At 41.0% G+C, this 12,848-nt stretch overlaps 1 protein-coding gene and 1 pseudogene across 1 annotated transcript in view; one reads left to right on the top strand and one right to left on the bottom strand.

Moving 5' to 3' along the window:
- Positions 1 to 12,848, top strand: part of Tmem163 (transmembrane protein 163) — a 217,434-nt gene that overhangs the window by 97,948 nt on the left and 106,638 nt on the right. The window lies entirely within an intron of this gene.
- LOC124980882 (histone-binding protein RBBP4-like) lies at positions 4,675 to 5,962 on the bottom strand (annotated as a pseudogene).

Raw genomic sequence — 12,848 nt, 5'->3', positions numbered from 1 at the left:
TCCTGGCTGATTTTCCAGGTCTTCTCAGAGCTTGATATTGAGTAGAAGTTTTGGAAAGACACTAACTTTTATTCACATAGTGAGTCCTCTTGGTTCCAGAAATGCCAATTCCAGGACTAGAAGATAAGTGCACCTTGGTTTATGGAGATGTTACAAGTTGAAGAGGAATCTGGCTGATGTTGCAGTACTCATATTCAGATTTTCCTGGGCTTCGGTAACATTTCACTTCCCTTTGGATGTGGTGATTTACTGAGAGATTATAACCGACAGGGTTATTTTTCACACCACACAATAGGGAACACTATGAAGTTGCTTTCCTTCTAAAAGTAAATTAAATATAAACACTCTGCAGTAATTGCATTTGAAGTATACCCCGTCTTGTTATTTGTTTGAATGCCCCTTCATCAGTGCCCAGGAGGATATCTCTGGAGCTTCCCAGGTTTTTGACATCTTGTGGTTAAACTGAATTACCAGTGAAAGAAATCCCTTCAGGCAGGAACCCTGGGGTGACTTTGGTTCTGATTGGTTCAGGAATTACTTTCTTATTTAGTCTTAGTATTCCATTTTTAGAACACTTGGTAGATAGAGTTCCTTGATGCCTGACTGTGTGATTTAGTCATATATCCCATTTCTTTTGGGTCTTCCTTGGCCTTTGGCATGACCTGTACACCTGGCCATGTACAAGGCTGGCACTGGGGACTATAAGCCCTTCAGTAGTTCAGGATTTATGTGAATGGTGTCCTCAGTCCAGCTGCCCAGATGGGAGTGATGCATTGGTTCAAAGTCAAAGGTAGACCATTTTTAGGTCCTTGTTTTTTTGTTTTGTTTCATTTTTCTTTTTTAGGACTTTAAAGGTCGTGGTTTCTAAGGATGCAGAGACGTTGATCTTAAGTCAATGATTGGACCTTGTCTCTCACCTCCTTATTTTGGGCAGGTCTCACGGGAAGAGAATGCCATTGTTTTTACTGTTTATGGGTGGGGAGAGGATCATATACTTAAGATGGCTTGCTATAATAACCCTTGCTACCATTTCCATGATTAATTAATATCCATGGGAAGCCAGCACTGGTGCTTAGGATCATCTTGTGACTGGGCCAGAAGTTCTTGTTGCTGAACTATTCCCAATGGTGGCTCCAGTAGACCAGCCCTATACTCTGTTACAGGTTCTACATATTGAAGTCCCAGTACTTCAGAATGTGACCTTATTTGGAAATAAGGGTTGCAGATTATTATCTGCACCAATCAGATTGGTGTCCTTACAAAAACCCCTGTTTCTAGGGAAATAGAAATTTAATGCATAAATTTAATAAACACCTCTACATAGGATATGATGATAATAGAATGTAAATGTTTGCCAGTGAGCTCACAGTTTTGGGGCCTATCTCTCAAGTTCTAGTTAAAGAATATCCAAGTGTCATGAAGTATCTTGACTGTCAAGTGTTTGTGGGTGGTTTAGATATTAGATGTCCCTCCAAAAACTCATGTGTGAAAAAAATGCAGGAAAGTTTAGAGGTGAAATGATTGGGTTATGAGAACCTAATCAGTGCATTGGTCCTCTGATGAGGGATTAACTGGGTGGTAACTGGAGGCAGGTAGGGTGTGGCTGAAGGAGCTGAGTCATTGGGGTTGTACCTTTGGGGTATTTATTTTTTTCATGGTGAGGAGAGTTTCTCTCTGCTTCTTCTGCCATGTCCTGAGCTGCTTTCCTCTGCTACACCCTTCTGCCATGGTGTTCCACCTTCTCTTGAGCCTGGAGAAATGGAGCTATCTGTCTGTGTACTGAAACCTCTGAAACTATGAACCCCCAAATAAACTTTTCCTCCTCTAATTGTTCTTGTAAGTTTTTTTTTTTTTTTTTTTTTTTTTTTTTTTTTGTCACAGTGGCAAAAAAGCTGACTAATGTAGTGGGGTAGTTGGTGATCACTGTGGTCAGTGAGAGTCCAAAGCTGGATAGACTCTGCTGCCTCCCAGTTCTGTGATTCTGACTAGTCATTGTCTTGGGGGCCTAAGTTTCCTTAGCTATAAGTGGAATACTACTCTGTGTTTAGGTGCCAATCTCAGTGCCCAGCACCTTGGAAATTACTTTCACATCATGAATAATTTTGTTTGGATCCAGTAAAAGTTCCCACCCCAATTCTTATTTCTTAGCAAGAATCTTGGGTCTTCATCCTGTGTCTTTGGACTACTTTTTACAAGTAATTTCAGAGAGGTCTTCTAAAATGAAATGATAAACAAATCCATGATTCTGGGTACTTTACCTTCCAAATAAACTTTTGAGGATTATGTCTTGCCTGAAACTTAGTTTGCAGGGAGGGATTTCACCTTTGCTTTTTCACGTGGGTGACAGTAAGGAGTTATATAGGCCACTGACAATCCTACTTAATGCTCTCTGGACATTATTCCATGACCCCTGCCTTGTGGGAGCTCAATGGACACCTGCTATTGTGGATGTAGCAGTGAGTTTGAGGTTTCTGTTTAAAACTGATGGCCTTCCCTGATCCAGCCCTCTCTTGCCAGTATAATATATTTATGTTTTCATTTCAAGGGTTTGCATTGTTCCTTAGTTCTGTTCCTGGCATCCATTAAGAAGTTTTACTTGGATATCAATAGTGGTATCCAGAATATGACTTCATCCTAGGAAAAGGAAAAGGAGAGTTTAGTGATGTGCTTGCTTTATCATTTACCCTTTATTTCTACCAAGCAGTAATGTGCATGCCCTGTGTAGAAATCTTGTAGCTGGTCTGTTAAGCACCTTCTGTGTGTCAGGTGCTGGGAATAGAGCAGTGAACAAGACTTTATGGAGCTTGAGAGAAAAAAAAAAAAAAAAGTGTTAGGCTGTGAGGAATGCTATGGAGAAAAATGAAGCCAGAAGGACAGAAATAGCAGTTATACATTAAATAATGTGGTCATAGAAAACCTCACTGAGAAAGTTACAAAGATGGGGATGATGAGGGAATGGTGTACAGATGTCTGGGAGGAAAGCATTCCCCACAGGTGGAAGAGAAAGGTCACGAGAGGAGGCTTCTCCCAGCAGCCTGGTGCCCAGGCCGGTGCTGCTCCAGCAGAGACAGGGGATGGGAGGAGGCCATGAGGTCATGGGAGGTGATTGAGTTTCTGAGGCTGGGCTGTGTGATATTAAATGTTAAAATATTTTAAAACTTGCCCTGAAGGGATCTCCATGGATATGGTGAGACCTTTTTCCCAGAATTCCATTGGCTTTGACTTCCATTTTGGCCCCTAAGTTCTGCCTGGATGGTAGATCAAGCAGCCTCTCATTTCTGGGGACCATGCCTTCTCCATAGGGTTTTGACCAAGAGACCTCATTAGCTCTGGACTTGGCTTAATTGCCTTTTATTCTTCAAACTCTGTGAGTCTCTTTTTAGTTTGTTGTCTTCTGAAAGTTTTATCACCATAAGTGACAAATATGAGCCAGGAGGGTAATAATGGGATCTACTTAGTGAAGCTTAGATGCCAGCAAACTCTTGCCAGGTGCTCCAAATGCTCCACACTGTAGGAATAAAGAAAATGGGGGGAGGGTCCTAGGGGTATAGCTCAGTGGTATACCTCTTGTCTAGCATGCATAGGGTCCTGAATTCAGTGCTCAGCAACACACACACACACACACACACACACACACACACAATCAAAGCACAAAGATGTTAAATAAATTGTCCAGTTTTACATGGCTCAGGAGGGTGGGATGAAGACTCAAACTGGGCAGTGGGGCTCCAAAGTCAGTGACAACACTGGTAACTGCTATACTGATAGTAACTTTCTACTGATGCTCCACAGCTCTCTTCCCATAGGAGTAAACAGGAACGAAATTATCCTAGGTCATTTTTTATCCAAATATTCATTGCACAGAGATATCTCTTAAAATAGAGAAATATATTTTAGTGCCATTTTTTAAAATCAAGGATTAATTTAATTTTAAAAACATACAAGCTATCAATTCACTCTTCTCAACTTGATAGTATACCCGTGGTACAACTGTCAGGTAAAAACATCTTTACAACTTGGTGGTCCCAAGTTTAAAAAACAAACAAACAAAAACAAAACAAACAAACAAAAAACCCAAAAGAACAAAAACCATTTCACAGAAAGGAAAGGAATAATATGAAAACAGCTCAAGAAATACACTACCAAGCAAAAATATATGGGGAAGGAAGAACATGTAATTTTGAATTAACTGTAGAAATCAAGAGGAGACTGGTCTACATAGAAAAATGTGCATCCTGCAAAGTAAGGTGTGAAGATTTTAGAGTAGGAATCTACATGATTTGAATCTCCCCTAATTCTTGAATAAAAATGACATCTTGCTGTATTTATACTTCATGACTCAGACACCTACCTCACTTGGCTCTATTCCTTACTCGTTCTAGCTTTTACTTAAATGAGTCTGAAAACTTGGGGATACAGCTTAAGAAGAAAAATAACCACACATAATATTCCCCTTTCTGTAGCTACTTTATACCTGGGTTTGTTACTAGAAAATTCCTGAAGAAAATTTAAATAAGTCTGGCTTTGCTGAATAAAGTACCCCAGTTAATATTTAGAAAACACCCACTGTTTGGGCTAATAGCAATCATTGGTAGTAGCTATAATAGAGGGATAACTGAACAAAGTCTGTATCTCAAAAACAGTGTTAAATCAATCTCAGGGGGAAAAGGGGAGTCTAAAAATCACAAGTGCAGACATCTAGGATCCTTGTCCTTCAGGATCCACACTTTCTTCAGGTTCTTCATCATTATAGATGTTCTCTGCCATCTGCCACACTTGCATGATATTGTCTTCTGATACAGAACAAATCACCCAAGGTTCTTTGGGATTCCAGGAGAAATCAGATATCTTGGCAGTGTGACCACCATGAATAAACAATAACTCTTGTGGGCCATCTTCTGTATCTTCTGGGGATTGTTCTTCTCCAATTTTACTTAAATCCCAGACATTCAGTCTGTGATCAGTACCTCTAGAAGCCAAAATAGTCTCATGGTGAGGTGACCACTGAACCTGGAATATTTCATCCTTATGTGATTCAAAGGAATGCAACTTAAGTTTCAGATTTCTCTGATCTCACAAGGCAACAGTCTTATTAGCTGATCCTGTGGCAAGTATAAACTCACTATAAGGATTGAAAGAGAGGCAGTTCACTTCAGCAGTGTGAGCATCTACTGAGTGGCTTGGTTTGGAAGTATTGTTTGAACGAGTATCCCAAATCATAAGTTTCTGATCATCAGCAACTGATCCAAACAGGGACTCATGGAGCAGATGCCAGGAAACATCTTCTACTACTGCTGTATGCCCTGTAAAGATGGTCTTTGCATCGACCACTTTTCCTTCCTTTGGGACGGCACTGATATCCCATAGGCAGATGGTATGGTCATGTGAAGCACTAAGTAAGTGCCCACTGAGGTTTGGGTTCCAAGAAAGCCCATACCCTTCCTTCTGATGTCCACGGAGACGCAAATTTGGATTGTACTCTCCAGAAGGATCTGGTTTAGAAGGATGCTTCGTATAGTCAAAAACAAGAACATTACTGGATGGAGTCTTTGTTGCAATGATGCAAGGGTTCTGGGGCATATAATGAGCCTTCATGGTTGATCTTGATTTCTATTTCAATTTTCCCACTAACTGAGCCCAAACCTCCAAATTCTCCTTTCTCACTGTCGTAATGTGATGCATCAAACTGAGCATCATCATTAGGAATCTGTACACTGGCTATCACAAGGTGGTTTTGCTCATCTGATGTGTGTGTTCCCAGGACAAGTTGATGAATGCTGAAATATTTTCCTTCTGGTTTGGTTACATCTGGAATCCACTGTGCTGTTAGGCTAGGCCACTCCAGAGCATGGGTCATCACCAAATCATAAAGAAAAGGGGTATTCTTTTTCCGTATTTTGTACTCCTTGTTGATCACTTGTTCTTCCACTGCATCATCAAAGGCTGCTTCCTTGTCGGCCATGGCGGCAGGCGAGCTGGGGGTATCCCATAGTGCCATTTTTATAGGAGAAAATGGTCCCAGAAGTCAAGATAGCTTAGGAGATATGTGGAATGTGTTTCCATTTGGTGGATTATTTTCTGCTCCTTGTAGGTATGAGGGTTTATAGTTCCCTTGAGCCCCAGAAGTTGTTCCTTTGCCCCCTGTTTCCCCTCTCTCAGGGTGGATGTTGTCCCACACCCTTACTTGAGACATTACCCCCATTTCTTCTTCAGATCAGTAACTTCATATTACCTATAAAATGGGGTTGACTTGATACAAGAGTAGTTTTTTTTTTCCTTTCCTTCTCAAAGAGACTGAGCTTTTATTATGACTAATTGGTTATATGCAAATGTTTGTGATCACAACAGATCCAATCTGGGGCCTGCCTTTACCACCTTGGATTGGGGTTTCTGATTAGGCAGGGTGAATCTTTGACATGCATTTGCAAAACCTAACCTTCTTTGCCCCAACCTTTGCCCTCTCTTTAGTTCCTTTCTTTCTCATCAGGTACATGACCATCTTTTGCCCCTTTTGAAATGATCATACTTTCTAGGAAACTTTCTCAAGCTCTTGTGTGTTTAATGCTCTCTCATGGTCCTCTACTGTGTGTTTGACACTGATTACAGTGTCTCTTGATACTCCTACCTGCACCTGTGGTGACAGAGACACTCCTCAGCTTCATGACACCATGAGAAGCAGTCTTCAATTATAGGTAGATACAATTTGAGTGATTGAGTATTTAAAATGAATGATCAGTGGCCCAAAAGCAAGAGGGAGCTGCCTTTTTGGTTCTCCTGCATTTTGCAAAGTTTTGTTCTTCAGTATCCTTTGGCTAATATGGTATGATCAGTGCACACGTATATTTGTTTGTGCTGCCATGTACCATGGGAAAACTAAAAGCAGCATGGTCTCTCAAAATGAGCTGATCTGGCTCCCAGACCTGTTTTCTCACCTAGTTCATGAAACCGCTCCCCATGAGAGAGTGTGAAAAATATTCAGGCGGGGAGGGGCGGGTCAAGTTAACTGTGCAGCCAGAGTGGGATGGCAGCTGCTCTGAGATATTTGGAAGGAAAAGGACCCAGTTTTAGATTAAATGAGAAGGCTGACATTCAATTTCTCTCAGCAAAGTGAAATGGGGAATTTGATACATTCTGAAAGAGACAAGCATGATGTGTTGTTGAGGCTATTTGCATATAGACACTTAGGAAGAAGGTGTGAAAGTTTTTTTCTGTAGTATGTATTTTCTAGTTAATTTAAAAATATTAATTGGCTTTTTTAAGAAGAAGGAGACCTGAGTGTGTTTTCCAAATAATTACTTTTTGGGGATAGAAGTTTGGCTTAAAAACATTTAAAAAAAGAAAGAAAGAAAGAAGTAAGGAAGGAAGGAAGGAAGGAAGGAAGGAAGGAAGGAAGGATGGAAGGAAGGAAGGAAGGGAAAAGAAAAGAAAAGAAAAGAAAAGAAAAGAAAAGAAAAGAAAAGAAAGAAAGAAAAGACGAAGGAGGGGAAAATTAGGATTATCCAGAAATGGTGTCTCAGGATACTAATGGTACATAATAGATTTCAAATTCTTTTCCTCCACTATCTCTCTTTACCCTTAATCCACAATCTTCCTGTCCTGAGCCTGTTCTTGCTGGCACCAGAGGCTCTGATGGGTCAGGAAACTTAAGTTTTCGTACAGGATCTTGGAACTGGATCCAGCCTCAGAGGTTATCTCATGGAGCCTTTTATTCAACTGAAGCTGGATAGAGCCCAAACCTGCATCCACGTCTTGCCCATGACTTGACTTATAAATATGTTGGTCTTGGATCCAATTCCAAATTAATTTTTGTTTCCAAGACTGACATTCATTACACAATAAATGAATGAGTTTTATTACATATTTACTTCTATATATATATATATAGATGAACTCCTGAACAAGGACTTTATGTTTCTGTTGTTACATGCACACTTTATAAAACACCATATAGTACGTTCCATCAACCTGCTTAATTGGGCTTGACAGTTGGGTTTTCATTCTTAAACACTTCTGTCACCCTCCTAATTAAAATCCAGTATATGGTGCTATATCTCTTAAATTGATGACCGTGACTCACAGGGTTGAGATGGCCTAATTAATTTTCAACCCTTAATGAATTCTAACTCTCTTCACCTTTGTTTCTGTCACTATAAAAGTCTTTGTGGTGTAGCAGCAAGCATTTAATATGTCCTGAAAATGTATCTTCTTGATTTAAGAAAATTCTTTTTTTACCATGTAATTGGGCAGGTAAAATATTTTTGCTTTGTTTAATAAAGTGCTTGATGAAAGCCTGGGATTGGGATTTTATTTAAATACCAAATTTTACCCAGTACCCTGGTTTGATAACTGGTCTTTGATACATAGGATAATATAAGTTTGTTTTTTGTCATCATTTTATTTTTATAAGACCAAATCTCTCAGTTTGGTATCTTGTGAGGTTTTTCATGCCATGTACGAGAGAAGAAATCATTACTTTTAGTACAAGGGTCAAGTTGTTAGCAAGAAATACTCTTGTAGTAAGCAGTAAATTGTTTATTACATAACTGATATTTTAAATATATTCTTTCAGTTTTTATCACAACTTGGGGTGTTAGTATCTTTTCAGATGAGACAGCTAGGGTTTCAAGATATAAGTAATTTTCCCCATCTGTATGCTGGTTGGTATAGGGCATTTGGATTCAGATTCAGGTAATTCTGTTCCAAAGCCCTGTGTAACCACTAACTTGATTTACTGCCCCAAGAGAGAGCTTGTATTTTCCCCATCAGCTCCCTTGTTAAAGGGCAATTAGGAAAAGAAAGGGTTGGATGTGGTTCAGGTGATAATAGCAAGATCATTTAGAACCTGGATGATTCCAGAACTTTTAATTCAGTGAATATGTCCATTTTATTTTGAAACCCAAAGAGCTTCTTAGTGTTAGACACTTCAAATTAAAAAAATATATATATATGGAGTGATTATCCTGAAAAATTTCCAGAGTCAGTTATAGCTTTAGAGTCATATTTGTGTGAACTTTTAAATTAACTTTATTTTTTAGGGTGAAAAAAAACAGATGAGTTTGTGAAAGAATTTCATATCCCATGCTACATATACTTTGATAAACTAGAAAGTTTGTCAGCAATCCTTGTATTGAAAGCTCTTATCATAATAGTTGTGCCTTTGTAATATATTATAGTACCACCTCAAATGGACTTAAATTGAGTTGGAAGTTTGGCAAAAGCTAGTCACAGGACAGCAAGGGCTGCTGTGGAAATTTGGGATGGGACATGATAGTCCTGACTTGCCTGCACAGCCAGGAGGCTTGATGTCCTTCTATTATTATTATTATTATTATTATTATTATTATTATTATTATTATTTTGTTCCTTTCAAGTTCTATACCTGATGGAAACTTCTTTTGATCTCCTGTAGGAATAACAGAACCATCTATTTCCTTTCGTGGTTGTCTTTCCATTTGCATATTAGATATATCCAGGATGGAGATAGGGAATCTGGGGACAGAGGGGATAAATTAGATTATTGGGGAATAGAGCAATGACTTTTACTTCCCTTTCAGATAATATAGTCAGGCTCCAGTTGGCTGAGCTGTAGAATTCTTGCTTTATATTCACGTGCATGTACACATATGCACACATATTATTTATCCAATTAGGCTGTGACATTTTATATGATCAAAATTACTGAGTCTCGGCTGTGTGTCAGATTACAGGACAAGTTGAAAGGGGAGTAATCACAGCTGCATGTTAGTATTATTTTGTTTGTGCACAGTATTCTTCGTATTAACTATGCCACGGGGAGGTGTTGTCTGATGCCTTTTACAATTCGTTATCAAATTAATCTTTTCCAAATGGCTTCATGCAACATTACACATGCAAAATCTAACCACTGTGTAACGCTTCACTTCACTATTCACATGGATAGCAAACTGGAAATATAGCTGGTAACAAGAATGTCATGCCTTTCATTTCTAGTTCTAGAAAGGCTCCAGCAGCACAGTGGTGGTATTAACATAAGTAAAATGTTCCCTTCCATAGGTGCATATGTCTGGGTGCTTCTGTTTGGCTTTGGTAAGAGTCATCCTTTTGAAATAGGGCAAATCCAGAACAGGAAATAATGAGAACAGAATCTATTGGTGGAGTTTTTTTTTGGAGTTAACCAAATTTGTGATTCAAAACTTTTCACTAAAAACCTGCCAGAATCTTGCATAGCTAATCAGAGAACTTTGCTCTTTCTTTTATTTTTAAATTATAAAAAGAATATAATCAAATTATCAAAAGTGGGAAAATTGGAGGGTTAAAGGGTCATTTGGTTGTAATTTCCTTTTCTTTAATGATAGAAGTAAACATTCCATGGGCACAAGGCTCCACTGGCATGGGCAGGTAGTGGAGGCTGGGGATGGAGAGGGGTGTGGACCGAGGAACAGGGACTCCTGCTGGGATTTAGTGGTGAAAGGAGTTGTGGAGCGTCCTCTACTAGGCCCTGCACCTCTGAGCACAGCAGCTCCTCTATAACTTCATTCCCAGGCAGCATCCCTTGCAGGATGCCAACTCCTGCTGGGCCCAGGGGCCACTGATTCCTTCCTGTGTCACTCCAGTCTGACTTATGTGCGTTTCTGGTGCCTCAACATCCCAGTTTTGCTCTCTTCACCCCACAAATCGAAGGTAAAGTGTCTTCATTTTTGCCATTGAGGGTGATTTCTGTTTCCTGCTGGGACCTTGGCTGGCACAGAGGTGTGCCACAAAGAGAGAGAAAGGTAGATTTGGGCTCCAGAGAGGAGTTGAATTAGAGTCCATGTCATACATCTTCACGTGTGTGTGTGTGTGTGTGTGTGTGTGTGCATATATATGTGTCAGTGTACCAAAATGCTCAAAAGTGGCAGCAACCTTCATTAAGTTCAGGAAAAATCTTTTGCATTTTGTGCTGTCCTCTTAGCTTAGTGCTGGGGCGAAGTCCAAGCAGAGATTCACAAATGGGACTAAGATGGGTGTGGCCTATGGAGAACTTCCGGGACAGGGAATTGAGACATTCACATGGTCTCTTGGATGGGATAGGATAATACGTAGATAAAAATATTTTCAGGGTTTAGGAAGAGTTGGTTCTGTAACCTATTAGCAGGGAGTAAATAATGCTGTGTTTGTGAGTTTGATTCAGGAGGTTTAACATGATTTTCCCCACCTGCCCTCCTGAGACAGTGGTGATAGCAGGAGCAGGAAGGCAGTTCCGCCTCAGAGGAATGGAGGTGGGCCAGTTTGCAGGTGCCAAGTCTGCCCTTTCTCTTTGGGACTTGAAAATACTTGCCAATGCATTAGATCCTGAGAAAGGTGTGACCCCTGCTGGCCCTAGAGCCTTCAACTTTGTAAGCAGAGAGACTCAGGAGAGACCAGGCCATTATCTGTCTCCCGCAGGTTCCTTTTTGTGCTGAGGGAGACCTTTCTCTCTGAAAAAGAAAGCCTTGGCCTCCCAGAGGCATTGGTCTGATTGGTAAGGAATCCTGCTGGGCCATTTGCTCAAGGTTAAAATTCTTACTGCCACTTAATGGGTGGCCCTTTTGTGTTGGAGAAGCTTATTTTGCAACTTAAAATTAGGCCATGTGGGACGAAACCCTTGTAACTGGGGATGCAGCTTTTTCCCAGTCGTGGCTGCAACAGGCCCTATTGGCATTTTTATTTTCCTTATTTAGGGTGTAGTGAGAAATACAGCAGGATCAGACTTTTCTGAGGACTAAAACCACACTGTAGAATTTCACAGGCAGGTCACAATCCATAGCCTAGTTTTTAGCACCTTTTCCCCTAAGAGCTTCAGGAGTTTTTAGAATCCTCATATGCCCTCTATTCTTCCTCTGTGTCCTCTGTGCCTCCCCTCTGTACTCCTACCCTTTCCTCAGGGGCTTGTTCTTGGAGACCATCTATGGCCCACCCTCCAGCCTGAAGCTCCTACCTTGACCATCAGCACTGTCCCTTAAGTTCTCACCTCACTGTGACCACTGAGGTTTTGGTTTCCTATGCTGGCTTTCCTCAATTAGCCCACTTCTTGAGCACAAGCATGCCCCAGGGCCTCCTTCATCCTCCTCTGGAAAACTCCCCCATTCCCCACCCAACACTCTGTGGATGGTCCCAGGGGGCCCCCCTGTGAATCTGGAGACTCTCCTGGAAGTCAGACCTACTTGGAGACCTGTCTCCCTTAAATGTGCCTTGTGCTGAGATAGGTTGTTTTCTGGAATGCCTCCCTCTCCCACTCACCTTTGGGAATCCTGCCTGTCTGAAATTGTTCATATTGTCCCCAACCGAACTGGACCCTCTAGCTATGGTAGTGGAGTTATTCTGCCTTCCTAGGGAGCTAGGCAATCACTTTGTGTGATGATCCACACACTCACGTCATGGGAGTATGAGACAGAGGGAAGGCATGGAGCTAGGAAAAGCACCCAGTACACGCGCGCACGTGTATGTGTGTGTGTGAATGCAAGTGCACACCTCCAAACCATGAACTGACGGGCAGAGATACTTCTAACCTCTAGAGTGCTTGCAACACTGCACACAGTATGTCCTCAGAAGTGGAGGTATTGTCTCTCAGCAGAGGGGGATTCTCAGCAGCTGGAGTGGAGGGAGGAGTCTTAACCATGGTTCAGGTGGCCATGTTTCTAGACGTTTTGTAAGTGAAAAATCAAGGAAAGGCAACTGTCAGTTCCATTTACCCTCTTGCCATTCTTTCACCTCGATCTATGCTGAATAAGAATCCAACAGGACCAAGAAGGTCTCCACTTTACTATTCCCTCCCCACGAACTGGGCTCCCATTCTGCATGCTTAGACCCACCATGTTGCCCCCCACCTCCCTTTAGCCTCTACAGATCCC

The sequence above is a fragment of the Sciurus carolinensis genome, chromosome 3 (assembly GCF_902686445.1).
Source record: "Sciurus carolinensis chromosome 3, mSciCar1.2, whole genome shotgun sequence".
NCBI classification, from domain to species: domain Eukaryota; kingdom Metazoa; phylum Chordata; class Mammalia; order Rodentia; family Sciuridae; genus Sciurus; species Sciurus carolinensis.
This window is presented reverse-complemented; position numbering and strand designations above follow the sequence as displayed.